General features: G+C 39.1%; 1 protein-coding gene and 1 pseudogene across 5 annotated transcripts in view; one reads left to right on the top strand and one right to left on the bottom strand.

The window, feature by feature from the left end:
• Window positions 1-17,325, bottom strand: part of GSK3B (glycogen synthase kinase 3 beta) — a 275,732-nt gene that overhangs the window by 204,326 nt on the left and 54,081 nt on the right. The gene's annotated exons all lie outside the window — the stretch shown is intronic.
• Window positions 3,340-4,510, top strand: LOC100438700 (presenilin-associated rhomboid-like protein, mitochondrial; annotated as a pseudogene).

The following is a 17,325-nucleotide window of genomic DNA, read 5'->3' as shown; positions in this document are numbered from 1 at the left end:
TCTAATAAACTAGAAACAGCAAAGAACAGAAAAAAATACAGTGAAAAATTAATGGCAGGGAAGAAAGGAAATCATAATAGTGAATGCAGAGCGAATCACTTAAGAGATTGAAGTAATTCTGGAGAAGATAACAAATATGAAGAACAAAGATGATCCAACATAAGGATAATTATTGTTCCCTAAGTAGATGCCACACATGAATAGAAAATTTCCTTGAAATTGAGAGCACTATATCTGCAGGACAAAAAGGTACAATGTATGCAAGAACTGACTCAGGATGATCAAAGTACCGTGGTTAAACTCAAGGATAAAAAAGAGTCTACCAGGCATCCAAACAGAAAAAAATTAGTCACCTAAAAGTTAGTCAACCTAAAAGGCAGGTTGGGGGACACATGGGGCAGAGAGGCAGAAGATGTTTGTAGAAAAACCAACACACTAAGTTATGAAAAAACAGGCCAAACTTCTACCACTCTTTGGCTTATGACCTTGAGGAAGTCAAGGAATGTCCTTTTTAGGCCTTAGTTTCCCTATCTGTAAACTGAAAGGACTGAATAAATATGAAATTTAAAGCCCTTTCAGCTCTGAAAGTATGATGGACAGTAGCCAGATTAAGAGGATAAAATGTCAAATACTGGGTTTTATAGCTTACTTTTCCCCTTCCAGCTCTTATTAAATCATAAATTGGGAAAGAAAATGTATTTCAGACATTCCTCCTACCCCCAAATACACCTATCATATTTCATCTCATAAATCAGCAAATACTAAAAAAAAAAAAACACTCAAGGCTAACAAGCGATACAATAAAACCAGGTGCTCTCAAACACGATTTTCTAAAAGCCTTAAAATTTTCCCCAAATATCAAGCAAGGGATGTTAGGAAAAAACAATCACTGAATAAAGGAGAAAGAGTTACTTGTTAGAGGCAATGAGAAGGTATCTGCTGGAGCAAGAGCAGTGAAACAAAGGATACAGGAGAGAACTGAGGTAGTTTATAATCTATAGTAGTTGTTCTCAACATATAAGCCAAAGAGAACCTGTAAGGATTTATTACCACAAGGGGGTCTGCAAATCCACACAAAAATAAACCACTGCTGCAAACAGAGAAATAAGCAATGCTATACCGCCAAATACACACACACACACACACACACACACACACACAAATTTTGTTTGTTTGTTTGTTTCAGACGGAGTCTCACTCTGTTGCCCAAGCTAGAGGGCAATCTTGGCTCACTGCAACCTCCACCTCCCAGGTTCAAGTGATTCTTGTGCCTCAGCCTCTCAAGTAGCTGGGATTACAGGCACGCACCACCACATCTGGCTAATTTTTGTATTTTTAGTAGAGACCAGCCTTCACCATGTTAGTCACACTGGTCTTGAACTCCTGACCTCGAGTGATCCACCCACCTTGGCCTCCCAAAGTGCTAGGATTACAGGAGTGAGCCACCGAGCCCGACCCACATTGATTTTTAAATATGAAATCTTGAAGTATAATTTTCCTTAAAAGCAGCAGGACAAAAAATTAGCAGGCGTGGTGGCATGCGCCTGTAATCCCAGCTACTCGGGAGGCTAAGGCAGGAGAATCGCTTGAACCCAGAAGGCAGAGGTTGCAGTGAGCTGAGATCGCACCACTGCAGTCCAGTCTGAGCCACAGGGCAAGACTTCCAAAAAAACAAACAAACAAAAAAGCAGCAGGAGCGGCCAGGCACGGTGGCTCACGCCTGTGATCCCAGCACTTTGGGAGGCCAAGACAGGCAGATCACTTGAGGTCAAGAGTTCAAGACCAGTGTGGCCAACATGGTGAAGCTCTGTCTCTACTAAAAATACCAAAAAATTAGCCAGGTGTGGTGGTGCGTGCCTGTAATCCCAGCTACTCAGGAGGCTGAGGCAGGAGAATCACTTGAACCCAGGAGGTGGAGGTCGCAGTGAGCCAAGATCACGCCACAGCACTCCAGCCTGGGTGACAGAGCAAGACTCCGTCTCAGAAAAAAAAAAAAAAAAAGCAGGAGCAACAAAAATGAAGCCCTATTCTTTGACCCAGTACTTCCCTTTCTAGGAATATGGCAAAAGAAAGTAAAAAGAAACTGGAAGAAAATAATTGATTTACACAGATATTCATTAAGGCATTATTTACCACATCAATAAATTAGAGCCAATCCAGATGTCCAATAGCAGAGAACCATTAGGTAAACTATGATACACTCACAATGAACAGACTATTAAGCACTCATTAAAAGTACATTTTCCAAGAATATTTCATGGTTTAGGAAAATATTCATGACATAAGGATTACATGAAAAGGCAGAGTATATAGCTACAAATTGCTATATATTGTGATCCCAATTTTGAAAACAAATGCTACACACACACACCAAAAAGTAAACAGTTTTCTCTAGATAGTGAGAATACAGGCAAATTTTTATTTTCTTTTTTGTATCTCTCTGCAATTTCGAAATTATCTACATTGAGCATATAAAATGTTTTAAAGATAAATTTGCTTGAAGTTCTAAAAAGATATTCAATGATATTCTTTCCAAAGAAGTATTACTGTCACTGAGTTCTAAAAAAAAAAATCCAATATGCTTACAGAACACTTCAAACTAAAAAATCAGCAACTATCTCTTGAATAATTTATCCTTAGTTCTAAAATTGAGTATAATCAGCAAAGAGATGAATTGAGTGCCTCATTCATAGTCAATGTTTATTCTTCAATTAGGCATTGTTATATTCAGTACAGAAAAGAGTGACAAGAAAATAACTTGGCTAGAGCATGACTGGGATGTATATTTAAAAGATTTCGTAAAAGGCTGTATGTTTATCTAGTCTTAACTTTTATTAATCACTATGTGACTGTCCATTTAAATAACAATTAATGAGGTATTATTACTACTTAATAGATAAAAGAAGAGGCCAGCCTGGAGCCTCATCATACCATAACTAGAACCTGCTGAGACAGATTTACCTCACGAGAAACTCGTCCTTTACCCAACAAACTATTTGAAACCTTCCAGACTATGCCACTAAGGCCATAGATCCCTCTAGCCTACAAGAGATTAAAAGGCCTAAATCTATCAACACCTCATATCCTTGTTTACCTAAGTCTCCACCAGAAATACTGTTAACTCATGCCCCTACTACTCTACACATCCCTCTCATCTGAATCAACTCCTCAACTCTACCTCTTCTGTGATCAGCAAACTCCACTTTCTAGCCTTATGGAAAACATAACTCCCCCAAATATGCTACTTTAATAAATCTCACAGAGGCTGATGTTATTCAGTTCCTCCACACATCTCAAAACCATGTCCTTGCAGGCCATGGTGGGGCAGAGGCTGGGAAGATGGCATGGTGAGGCTGGGCAGAGAGAGGTTGGGGCAGCGACCAGGCGTGGTTTCCGCCAGTGGGCAGCCGCAGCTGCAAGGAACTCACTGCGGCCCTAGCCCCGCCACAGCTGCTCAGACGCAGGTTTGGCTTCTTCAGCAAAAATGTGGATTCAGAAAAGCACCCAGGAAGGCTGAACCTCAAAGATCAGACACAGGCACAAGTGGTGAAGCATACAAGAGAAGTGCTTTGATTCCTCCTATGGAAGAAACGGCCTTTTATCCTTCTCTGTATCCTATAGGGACTCTCATAAAACCTTTATTTTTTACTGTTGGGTTTACAGGCTGTGCATTTGGATCAGCTGCTATTTGGCAATATGAATCACTGAAATCCAGGGTCCAGAGTTATTCTGATGATATAAAAGCTGACGGTTGGGATAGCATAAGATCACAAAAAGGAGACTTCAGAAAGGAGATTAACAAGTGGTAGAATAACCTAAGCGATGGCCACCAGACTGTGACAGGTTATCACAGCTGCAAATGAATGTCTTTGTATTCTGTTTTAGAGAGTACCTTCTCTGCAGCGGACAATGATCAGGTATTTCACATCTAATCCAGCCTCAAAAGCCCTTTCTTTTCCAATGTTGCTGTCAACATTCAGTCATTTCTCCTTATTTCACATGGCAGCAAATATCTATGTTTTGTGGAGCTTCGCCTCCAGCACAGTGAACATTCTGGATCAAGAGCAGTGTTATTATCTGCAGGTGTTATTTCCAATTGTGTCAGTTATGTGTGTAAAGTTGCCACAGGAAGATAGGGACCATCACTTGGTGCATCTGGCACCATCATGATGGTCTTTGCAGCTGTCTGCACTAAGATCCCAGAAGGGAGGCTTGCCATTATTTCCCTTCAGATGTTCACATTCATAGCAGAGAATGCCCTAAAAGCCATTATGGCCATGGATACAGCAGGAATGTTCATGGGATGGAAATTTTTTTATCATGCAGTGCATCCTGGGGGAGCTCTCTTTGGATTATGGTATGTTACTTATGGTCATAAACTGTTTTGGAAGAACAGGGAGCTTCTAGTGAAAATCTGGCATGAAATGAGGACTAATGGCCCCAAAAAAGGAGGTGGCTCTAAGTAAAACTGGGATTGGACAGTACTGGTGTATCTGGTCCATGACGCCTGAGAGCCACAAGAACACATGGGCCCTAGAGTGACCACGGCTATGCTCTGGCTTGAAAGACACGAGCATCTGGCCTCCCAGTGTTTTCAGCTGTGTCCTCCAGTCTGTCTTTTAGAAGGTGAATTATGACAAAGTTGTGAAATAAAGGTTTATATCTAGTTAGAAAAAAAAAAAATCACATCCTCCTTGTTCCCTATTGCTATTTCAGAACCATTATATTTCCTCGGTCATCCAAAAAACTCTGCTCACTTGAGGTCCTCCTATGCTAATTCCTTCCCTATCAGCTTCTAAACGTTGGGGTTCTTCTAGGCTTGGTCCTAGACTGCCTTTCTCTTCTATCTTCTGTCTCCATACTCTCCCCAGATTATCTCATGCATTCCCAGATCTTTAAATACATGGTATTTATCCAAATTATTACCATTTGAGAGCTGTTGGTTCTCAAATGTATTTCTGTAGACCAGACTACTCTTTCAACCTTTAGAGACTCCTATATTCAACTCCCCACTTTGGATTACACTTGTGTCTCATTCCCCTGATTAAAACTCTTTAAAGGCTTCAGCATCTTTTACAAAACCCTGTAAGATCTAGTTTCATTCTCATATCATGCCATTATTCACTTGCTCACAATCCTTCAGTCACACTAGGCTTCTTTCAATTTATTGAATACACAAAGCATTTTGCCACCTCAGGACTTTTTCACATGATGTTCCCTTTCCTTACAATATTCTTTTACCACCCCCATCCCTAATCCCTTCCTTTTTATCCTTTATGTCTCAACTTAAACCTCACTTCTTCAGAGATGCCTTCTCTAGAACAATCCAATCTAAAATAGTTTTCACCTGTTACTGTATTCACAGTAACCAGTCCTTTTCCTTCAAAGCACTTAATCACAATTTTTAAATAAGTAAACACACAATAATGTCCTGACCATATTAGTCAAACTATATCTTCTGTATGAATCAAAAACCAGTGAACAAATGTACTTACAACCACATAGCTAACAAATGGAAAACCAAGATCTGCCCAATCTAAATCCAGTGTTCAATACACTATAAAAGCTGTTCCTAACAAACTCTGTTCAATACACTATAACTGTTCCCAACAAACTCGTCTATTATTGTCTCAAACATAATGTAACTAGACCTAACAAGTCTTACTGTAAAAGAGTATGTTAAAATTCCAAGATATCGTACAATGTAAAAATTACATGGACCAAAGTGCTAAGTATTTAATGGTAGGTCTGGAATTTCAAAAAAAGTATAAAATAATTTTTATATCAACACTTCTCGAAATAGTTCTAAAACACATTCTTATCTGAGTAAGAGGCAAACTAATTTAGCAGATAGCAGTTCAAATTTTCATTAATAAAACAGTGGTGTGGAATGAAACATAAATAAAAATCTCTAGAAAAAGCAATAATTACATTACTAAATTAGCCTGCCAAAACCCCTTTAATACTGGTTAATAGGCTTTAATACTAATAATACAAACTAGAGTCTGGGTCCAGGAAGCAGGGCCCTGGAAAGGCCCGTGAAAGGCAGCTGAGGATAAGAAATGAGGGTAAGAACTCATTCTCAAGTCCTTGGGTAGCCAGGACTCTGCTGCTTCCTAAGCCTTTTTTTCCCATGGCCCACCTCATGTATTCAACAAGGAAGTAGAGGGACAGAGGGTGAAGTAGGAGACGAGAAGGAGAAAACACTTAACAACAAGCACAGTGTTAGGCATATGACATACCGATTTTACTTACTCCCACCAATTCCACAATGCAGTTATCATCATCCTCTGTTTCACAGGGAATATTTAAATCTAAGCCTATACTCCATCCACTACTTCTTAAGCAACCAGCCCTAAGTAAGTATATAATTAGCTGTTTAATGCACTGTCCATGAGGAGATAAGACATATCTGCATTTTTTGCTAGTTTTTTATAAACAGAGCTCAAATATTTGTTGGATAAATGACTGAAATCAGTAAATGAATGAATGAGCAAAATAACTCAAGTTCTGTGTCTTTTCCTAATCAATCCAGACTACAGTGATTACTCCTCCCTCTGGATTAACACTTAATGCCTCTACTTATGTTGTCCTAGTCACTACAAGAGGCTATTGAACACTTGAAAGTGGCAAAGTTTGAATCAAAACGTTCTGAAATGCATAACAGATTTTAAGGACTTAATTTTTTTTGAAGGATGTAAAATATCTCAATAATGATTTTTATAACAACTACATATTGAAATGTTAATATTTTTATATATTGGGGTAAATAAAATATATTATTAAAATTAACTTCAGCCTGGGCGCGGTGGCTCACGCCTGTAATCCCAACACTTTGGGAGGCCGAGGCAGGCGGATCACAAGGTTAGGAGTTCAATACCAGCCTGGCCAATATGGTGAAACCCCATCTCTATTAAAAATACAAAAATTAGCCAAGGGTAGTGGCAGGCACCTGTAGTCCCAGCTACTCAGGAGGCCAAGGCAGGAGAATCGCTTGAACCCAGGAGGCGGAGGTTGCAGTGAGCCGAGATCGTGCCACTGCACTCCAGCCTGGGCAACAGAGTGAGACTCCGTCTCGAAAAAAAAAAAAAAAAATTTAATTTCATCCATTTCTTTTAAGTTTTTAAAAAGTGGCTATTAGAAGGCAGGAGCAGTGGCATGTTCCTGTAGTCCCAGCTACTCAGAAGACTGAGGCAGGAGGATCACTGGCGCCCAAGAGTTCAAGTCCAGCCTGGGCAAAATAGTGAAACCCCTTCTCTAAAAAATAAAAATGTGGCTATTAGAAAAATTTAATTATATACGTGGCTTGCAATATACTCTCTGAATAGCACTGATCTACACCATCCATTTGGCAGCATATATATTCTACTTTATAACATCCCATGTTAGTTAAATGTTCCAATATGTACATTTCCCTAGAACACAGGGTCCCTTATCCTTGTAATAATTGAATGTACTTTTTAAAGCAGCTTCATTAAGTTATAATTCACATAACAAATAATTCACCCACCTAAAGTGCACACTGAACGATTTTTAGTACTTTCACAGGCTTGTGCAACCATCACCCCAATCAATTTCCTTACCCCAAAAAGAAACACTGTACCTCTTAGGTGTCATCCCCAAATCCTTCCATTCAAGCCCTAAGGAAACAGTAACCTACTTTCTGTCTACAGATTTGCCTATTCTGGACATTTATATAGGTGGAATCATATGATACTTGGTCTTTTGTGCTTGGCTTCTTTTACTTAGAATGTTTTCCAGGTTCATCCATGTTGTAGTATGCTTTGGTCCATTTCTTTTGGTTCCTCAGTAATAATCCGTTTATGGAAATCCCGTATTTGATTTCTCCATTCATCAATTGATAGATGTTTGGGTTGTTTTTCTACTTTTAGCTATTATGAATAATGCTATGAACATGTGTATATATGAACATATGGGTATATATAACTAGGCACAGAATTGCTAGATTATATGGTAACTCTATGTGTGTATTTTAAGAACTACCAGATTGTTTTCCAAAGCAGCTGTACCATTTTACATTCCCACAGCAGTGTATGAGGGTTCCAATTTCTCCATCTCCTAACAAACATTGGTTATAATCTGACTTTTTTATTCTAGCCATCCTAATGAGTCTGAAGTGGTATCTCGTGGTTTTGATTTTTATTTCCATAATGGCTAATGATGTTGAGCATCTTTTCGTGCACTGATATGGTTTTGCTCTGTGTCCCCACCCAAATCTCATCTCAAATTGTAATCCTCATGTATTGGAGGAGGGGCCTGGTGGGAGTTGACTGAATCATGGGGACAGACTTCCCCCTTGCTGTTCTTGCAATAGTGAGTTCTCACGAGATCTAGTTGTTTGAAAGTGTGTGGCACTTCCCCCTTTGCGCGCTCACTCGCTCTCGCTCTTGCGCTCTCTCTCTCTCTCTCCTGCTCCACCATGGTAAGACGTGCTTGCTTTCCCTTTCACTTTCCACCATGATTTAAGTTTCCTGAGGCCTCCCACCCATGCTTCCTATACAGCCTTTGGAACTGTGAGTCAATCAAACCTCTTTTCTTCATAAATTACCCAGCCTCAGGTAGTTCTTTATAACAGTATAAGAATAGACTAATACATGCACTTATCAACCATTATGTATATCTTCCTTGTAGAAGTAGATATACACAGGTTCTGTCTATTCAGAACCTGTGCCAAATTTTTAATTGGACTTTATTTTATTATTAAACTGTAAGAGTTCTTCTTGTATTCTGGATACAAGTCCTTTATCAGATATAATTTGCAAGTATTTTCCCTTTCTGTTATCTCTTTCTTGATGGTGTTTTGAAGCACAAATGGTTTTATTTTTGATAATGTTCAAGGTATCCAGTTTTCTTTTGTTGTTTGTGTGCTTGGTACCATATCTAAGAAGCCACTGCCTACCCAAGGTCAGAAAAACTTACTCCTATGTTTTCTCCTAGGAGTTTTAGCTCCTAGTTGTTTTAGCTCTAGCATTTAGGTCTTTAATCCATTTTGACATATTTTTTGTAGATGGTATGAGGTAGGAGTTAAACTTCATTCATTCGCATGCAAATATCCAGCTGTCTGAGATCATTTGTGGGGGAAAAAAAATTATTTCACCATTTAATTGTCTTGGTATCCTTGTCAAAACCAATTGACCATAAAGGTAGGGGCTTATTTTTAGACTAACGATCATACTCAATGAACCTATATCCAAGCACCACACCGTCTTGATTGATGTAAATTTTTAAATTGAGAAATGTGATTCCTCTAACTTTATTCTTTATTTTTTATTTTTCAATTTTTGAGGGGCTATTCAGAGTTTGTTATGGGTTGAACTGGGTACCCCAAAAAAGATATGTTAAACTCCTAATCACAAAGTACCTCAGAATGTGACCTTATTTAGAAATAGGGTCTTCACAAACGTAATCAAATTAAAATGAGGGCCAGGAGAGGTGGAGGTAACTCATGCCTGTAATCCCAGCATTTTGGGGAAGCCGAGGAGGGCAGATCACTTGAGGTCAGGAGCTCATGACCACAACATGGTGAAATCTCATCTCCACTAAAAATACAAAAAATTAGCCAGGCGTCGTGGCAGGCACCTGTAATCCCAGCTACTCGGGTGGCTGAGGCGGAAGAATTGCTTGAACCCAGGAGGCGGAGGTTGCAGTGAGCCGAGATCGTGCCACTGCACTCCAGCCTGGGCGAAAGAGTGAGACTCCATCTCAAAAAAAAAAAAAAAAAATTAGGTCATTCCCATGGGCCCTAATCCAATATGACTGATGTCCTTACAAAAAGAATTTTGGACACACAGACAAACATACACAGAGAGAAAATAATATGAAGACACACAGGTAGAGGAAATCTAAGTGACTGTAGTGATCTACAAGCCAAGAAATGTCAGGGATTGCTAGCAAAGGCTAGAAGCAGCAAGCGGGGATAATTCCCTAGAGCAGTCAGAGCCAACACCTTGATTTTGGACCCCCAGCTTCTAAACTGCGAGAAAAATTTTGGTTGTTTTAAGCCACCTAGTTTTGGTACTTTGTTACTGCAACCCTCAGAAACTAATACAGGATCCCTTGTATTTCCATATGAATTTTAGGATCAGTTTATGAATTTCTGCAAAGGGCAATTGGAACTTTGCCTTCTGCAAAAGGCAACTGGAATTTTGATAAACCATTGGATCTGTAGATCAACTAGGAGAGCACTATTATTTAAACAATATTAAGTCTTCCAATTCATGAACATAGGATGTCCATCCTTTTTTTTAGGTATTCATTAATTTCTTTCAACAATGTTTTGTAATTTCCATATTATACGTTTTATACTTCTGTTAAATGTATTCGTAAGTATTTTGTTCCTTTAGATGGCATTATAAGTGGAGCTGTTTCCTTAATTTCAGTTTCAGTTTGCTCATTTCTACTGTATAGAAACATAGTTGATTTTTATATATTGATCCTACATAAAATGAGTTCAACTTTGCTGAACTCATTTATTAACTCTAATAGATTTTTAGCAAATTTCTTAGGATGTTTCTATAAATATCTGCAAATAGAGATAGCTATACTTCTTCCTTATCACTCTGATGCCTTTTACTTCTTTTCCTGCCTAATTGCTCAGGCTAGAAACTCTAGTACAATGTTAAAAAGAAGTGGCAGCAGAGAACATCCTTATGTTGCTCCTAATATTAGGTACAAAGTATCCAATATTTTGCCATTAACTATGTATTAGCTCTGGGTTTTTTCATAGATGTTATCAGATGGAGCAAGTTTCCTTCTATTCCTAGTTTATTAGTTTTATCATGAATAGAATGTACTTTTTAACATATCTATAGTCTACATAATGTATAGCTCACTGGTACTCTCTAATGTGCTAAGTGACTAAAACTGGTATGAAGTACAACTTACCGAAGAAAGTCATCGATTTTTTTATGTAACAGAAAAACATAAATACTACTTTATTATGATAATTCAGAAGATATCCTCATTAAGAATATTTATGTTGTTAAACTAATTCTGATCAACAGTTTTGTTGTTGCGATACCCCCAGAGTATCGCCAATTAAAGTATCTAAGAGAAGTGGGTACCATGACTAATTTAATTACTAAATGACTCAGAGACAAAAATTTAATTTAAAAAGCAAATTTGGCTGGGCAGTGGCTCATGCCTGTAATCCCAGCACTTTGGGAAGCCAAGGTGGGCAGATCACTTGAGGTCAGGAGTTCAAGACCAGCCAGGCCAACATGGCAAAACCCCGTATCTACTAAAAATACAAAAACTAGGTGGGCATGGTGGCGGGCACCTGAAATCCCAGCTAATCAGGAGGCTGAGGCAGGAGAATTGCTTGAACCCGGGAGGCAGAAGTTGCGGTGAGCCAAGATCACGCCACTGCACTCCAGCCTGGGCGACAGAGTAAGACTCCATCTCAAAAAAAAAAAAAAAAAAAAAAAAAAAAAAAGCAGATCTATGCCATCTAGCAGTTTTAGGAAAAAAGCTTGGATACACTGAGATCAAAATAATATTATGCTACAATAAAAGTTTTAGAATCAATGTCAGACAAATTTACAAGTTCCCAAACATAGAAATAAAATTAATGTCAACACCTGTTAAAAAACAAAACCTAACACTCAAAATTTGTTTTAACTGACAAAACCCAAAGTTTGTGATAACTCAGCAGAACAGCAGTTCCTATCACTGCATTAAACAATTATCATCTTGTCTCCTAAAACAAACAAAGAAAAATGCTGAATATACAGAAGTATAGAAATACTCCTTACTCACTAGCAATTACTTGAAACAAACAAAAACATTGCTTTGCTATTTTACTTAAGGTATTGCCCTAAAGGACCCTTGTTTATCTTACTGGCCTTCCAGTTCTAACTTTAAAAACAGATATGCATTTCGCTATTATATTGTAAATGGCCCCTCTATCCACTCTAGAAGGAAGAATAAAATGGCAAGATAAAATAAAGCAATAATTTAAAAGTAATAGCTTATCCAATTATCCAAATTGCTTAACTTCTTAAGCAATTAAGAAACATGAGCTTCTCCATCAGAAATGGTGACAGACTGAAAAACTGAAGACACATTATCCTAAAGAACTTGTATTCTTATTGGAGAGATAACTCAAAATCTAAAATAAGAAACAATCCTAAATATATTAAGCAAGCAGGTAGTGTGTAATACATCATATGCAAAGGAAGGAAATATGTTTTATAAAGTGAACTCCAGACTGGGTGACAGGGAGAGACCCCATCTCAAAAAAACAAGTAAATAAAAAATAAAAATAAAGCACTACAGCTCTTTTTTTTAACCATCTTACACATCAAATCTTTAGTCTTGAGGTATTTAATGGTATTTAGTGGTTTCAGAAAATACTGAGCATATAAGCATGCGTTTACAACTCCGTTTTTTACATTTTATTTTCTTTATGATGGTTATTCTAGGTCAGTCATTAAACTCCCTTATGTAAATCTGCTTCTGCCAGATGGCATCAATAACTACAGAAACAGTCCATAGGTTAACACTATTATATTTTCCTGTAATACACTATAGAGAATAAAATAATAGGAACTGATGAATAAAAAATATATAAAACTTCTAAAGAAGTCTTTATTACTAATAATCTTCCATAGCTATAACATATGCAAGATACTGTACTAAACAATTTATATTAAATATTGTTCATTTAACCTAAAAATACATTTACGTACAAGGAAACTGAGGCACAGTTCAGTAACTTGTCCAATGTCACAGCAAGTAAATAGCAAATTCAGAATTTATCCCAGAGCCCAGGCTCTTACTCAACATGTTACTTCCTCCTAAGCTATTTTTAAAGGCATAATATGAAGTCAAATTATTAATTACAACAATCTCAGGTTTCTTCTTCAATTTTAGTTATCATAATTCACCCTCAAAACTCTGCCACTGAGGCCAGGCATGGTGGTTCATGCCTGTAATCCCAGTGCTTTGGGAGGCCAAGGTGGGTGTGCTGCTTGAACCCAAGCGTTCAAGACCAGCCTGGGCAACATGGTGAAACCCTGGTCCACACCTTTGATACCAGCTACGTGGGAGGCTGAGATGGCAGGACTGATTGAGCCCGGGAGGTTGAGGCTACAGTCAGCTGTGATAAAGCCACTGCACTCCAGCCAAGGCAAGAGTGAGACTCTGTCTCAAAAAAACATATGCATCATTGAAAGAGGACATCAAAAAGGGATGGCAGTCTTTTTCTGAAAAATAGTACTAGAATAAGCGAACATCTACATGCAAATAAACAGACATCAACTTACACAAAAATTAACTCAAAATGCACAAAAATTCACAAAAATTAAAAAATTAGCTCAAACTGCATCATAGACCCAAAGTAAAATGCAAAACTATAAAACTTCTAAAAGACAACAGGAAAAATCCAAGTAACCTTTGGTTTGATGAGGACTTTTTAGATACAACACCAAAAACACAGTCCATAAAAAAAAAATGGAAAGGTGGGCTTCATTAAAACTAAAAACTTCGGCTCTTTGAAAGAAAGACACTATGAAACAGGATGAAAAGACAAGCCATAGACTGGGAGAAAATATTTGCAATACACCTATCTGATAAAGGGCTAGTATCCAAAATATACAAAGAACTCTTAAAACTCAATAATAAAACAAATGAATTAAAAAGTGTACAAAAAATCTGAAGTGATACCTCACAAAAGAAGATATACAGGTAGCAAATAAGCATATGAAAAGATGCTCAACATCATATATCATTAGGGAATTGTAAATTAAAACAATGCCATACCATTATACATCCACTGGAACAGAATGGCTAAAATCCCAAACACTGACAATACCAAAAGCTGGTGAAGATGTGAAGCAACAGGAACTCTCACTCATTGTTTACAGAAATGTAAAATAGTATAGGCATTCTGGAAGATACATCAGCAGTTTCCTGCAAAGCTAAATGTAGTCTTACCACACAATCCCAGCAATCACACTCATAGATATTTACACAAGTGAGTTGAAAACTTATGTCTGTAAGATACAATGAATTTTTCTGAATTTCTCTTCAAAGGTTCAGGCTGTTAACTTCCTTGTTTTTTGTTCTCAAACTTTCTTGTTCTCCATGCCTCCTTGCCTCTAGTTACTGTAAAAAAAAAAAAAACAACCTTCCTGTCAGCTCTTATCAATAGCTTACATCTGTTCCCTTGGTTAAACACTCTGCACCCATTCCACCCATTAGAAACCACACATCACCCTTCAAAACCACACATCGCACCACTGTAACTCACCTTCCCCTTTTCTTATTTGGAAAAAATATTCACAAATAGCCAATCGGGTCAGCTTAGATTGTGTAGTCCGAACCCAGCCCATGGGGGAGTGACACAGAGGTAGGGACTACGCATTAGAGATAAAAACCCCTTCTCTCCTTTGTTCCCTGTGCTTTTGCCATTGCTCCATCTGCAAGATGCACCCTTCCGCAGAAGTAAATTGCCTTGCTGAGAAAACTTTTGGCACTGAGCATTTATCTCCAACAACTCTGGGGGCTCATCCGGGATTCCCATTCTCCTCTAGGAAAGGGTCTTGGTCCTCTCCCGTGAAGAGGTGCGCCCCACTGCCTCGCTGCAGTGGCCTCAGGGATAAAGGAATTGAGGCCCACCCAGTGTGACAAATAAACCCAGACTCTCAGCAACATGGGAAAGAAACAGGCCGGCAGCTTGGGGAAAGGAGGCTCACATACCACGGCGACTAGGTAACTCTGTGCACAGACCAAAGTCAGAACATCACAGGGGCGACAAAGTATTTCCTTGGTGGTTGGGATTCTGGAGGTTAAAAGTGTGTGTAAATGATCACAAGCACTACTGCTTGCAGTGCTGCTTGTGTGAATGGTACTAAGCACTACTGCTGTGCAGAGTGAGTGGGTCCTATCTGCAGTTCCGTGGTCACCTCATACAGCTTATGGCGGCCCTTTGGGGATCCTGTCAGGGGTTTATACTGACCCGTCATCAATGCTAAGAGGGACCTGAAATATTCCCGCGAGGGAAGTGGCCAGAGCAGATGAAGGGAAAAAAGGGTGCAAGAAACCTCCAATAGGTGGGGCTAAAGGATAGGCAAGAAATCTCTAATACGAGGTATTGAGCCTTAACAAGTTCCCCAAGGAAGAACAGGCAAGAAATCACTGATACAAAGGATTGAGCCTTAACAAGCCCCCAGAGAAGAATAGGCAAGAAGTTTCTAGTACAAGGGATTCAGCCTAACTAGGACCCAACTTGGGAAATACCCCAAGCAAGACAAGGAGTAAAAAGGATAAAAACAGCAACAAAGATAGTCCCCCTAATAGCCCCCTAGGTCTCATGTTAAAATACTGGAAAGATAATAAAAGGTTAGAAAAGCTAGTTCCCATGCCTAAAGACCATCACATGGGATCCCCTAGACCGTATTCCCCTGCTCAGTGACCCCAACCCCTTCCTCTCGGGCAGCTGTTGCCATCCTAGAACCTGCTTCATATCCTTCCCCTCCTCATGTTACTCCTCCCTCCTTACAATTCTGATTCTTGGGAATCAACACCCTATGAACCTACTCCCTCCCAGCCTAAGTATCCCTCCTTAAAGGGACTCCATGCACCTAAGTCACCAGGTGGCTTTTGTAGGGTGGGCAGCATCAAGGATCTGCCACAGCGTGTCATCGGCATCATCCGGCCCCTGGTGCGCCTCCACAGTAGGCAGAGCCCACACTCCTGCCCCCTAGCTGGTCCAGGGTTCAGGCACCATGTAAAGGGCGGCTCTGCAAGACATGCAGACGGGGCCACAGCCCAAACTCCAAACAGGCTACATTATGGGACATCTGCCTTACTTCTGCTGGGGCCAAGTGGTGCGGGGATTTGGCTGTGGCTCCAAGCAGCTGGGCATCCCTGCAGCTAATTTTCCTGAGTAAGTGGTAGATAACCTTCCAGCTGATATATCTACCAGCATTTATTGTAGTTGGGCCAGTGCTGGAAGTAGAGATGTCCATAAGATGGTGGTGAGCACAGGATGGAACCCATACTACAAGAATACAAAGAAGCCCATGGAAACACATATCATGCATACCTTCAAAAAAGACTTCTATAAAGAAATCCTCAATGTGATCATTGCTGGCTACCCCAGACCAGAAAAGAACTTTGATTCTTTAGAGTCACTTATATTAAACTGTACCACTGGAAAAGTATTACATGTGTATGAGTATGAGGCTATTCTGTTAAAACAAGAGGATGATTTAACTACTGATAATTCGCTTAACCCAGGAGGTTTCTTAACAAGAGTTCTAATTCTAAAAAGAAAGCACACATGTTTAGATTTAATTGATTACCATACAAAGGTCCGGCCAAACTTAGGAGAAACTCCCTCAGGACTGGGTGACAGTTGTTTATAGATGGTTCCTCCTGAGTGATTGAAGGAAAAAGACACAATGGGTATTCAGTAATTGACGGAGAAGCTCTTAAAGAAATAGAGTCAAGAAAATCGCCCAGTAATTGGTCTGCCCAAACTTGTGAGCTGTTTGCACTCAGCCAAGCCTTAAAGGACTTGCAGAACCAGGAAGGAACCATCTATACCAATTCTAAGTACACCTTTGGGGTGGCTCATACATTTGGAAAGATTTTAGGCTGAACGAGGTCTTATTAATAGTAAGGTCAAAACCTTGCTCACAAGGAGTTAATCACCCAACTACTGAATAACCTTCAGTTGCCAGAGAAAATCACTATTGTCTATGTCCCCAGACACCAAAAAAACCTGTCTTTTAAGAGTCAGGAAAATAACCTAACAGATCAGATAAGCCAAACAGGCTGCCGTTTCTTCTGAAATGCCTGTTCTCCACTTAACTCCTTACCTTCCTCCTCCTACTGTGATCTCTGTTTTCTCTTCCACTGAGAAAGAAAAGCTAGTAAGAACAGGCACTAAAGAGAGCTCAGAATAAAAATAGGTATTGCCAGACCAAGTCTTGTCCCACCTGCATCAAAGGACTCATTAAGGACCCCAGGCCGTGTGTGATGCAGTCTTCAGGAACTTATACCCTAGCCAAAACGGGTTATAGATAGTTGTTTTATATGTAAATATATGAAAACTGATAAACAAACTATAAAAGAGATTATCCCTTGGGGAAAGGAGTCCAGGCTTAAGACCATTCCAAAGTACCCAAATTAATCACACAGAGATGTCTCTAACAGGTTGTCTAAAATACTTATTAATGACAATAGATCACTTCACTTACTGGGTCAAATGCAACAGCCAATAATATAGTTAAGGCATTAATTAAAAATATAGTGCTCAAGTTCAGGCTAATAAAAAATATTGACTCAGACAATGGA

Source organism: Pongo abelii, chromosome 2, assembly GCF_028885655.2.
Source record: "Pongo abelii isolate AG06213 chromosome 2, NHGRI_mPonAbe1-v2.0_pri, whole genome shotgun sequence".
Taxonomy (NCBI): Eukaryota; Metazoa; Chordata; class Mammalia; order Primates; family Hominidae; genus Pongo; species Pongo abelii.
This window is presented reverse-complemented; position numbering and strand designations above follow the sequence as displayed.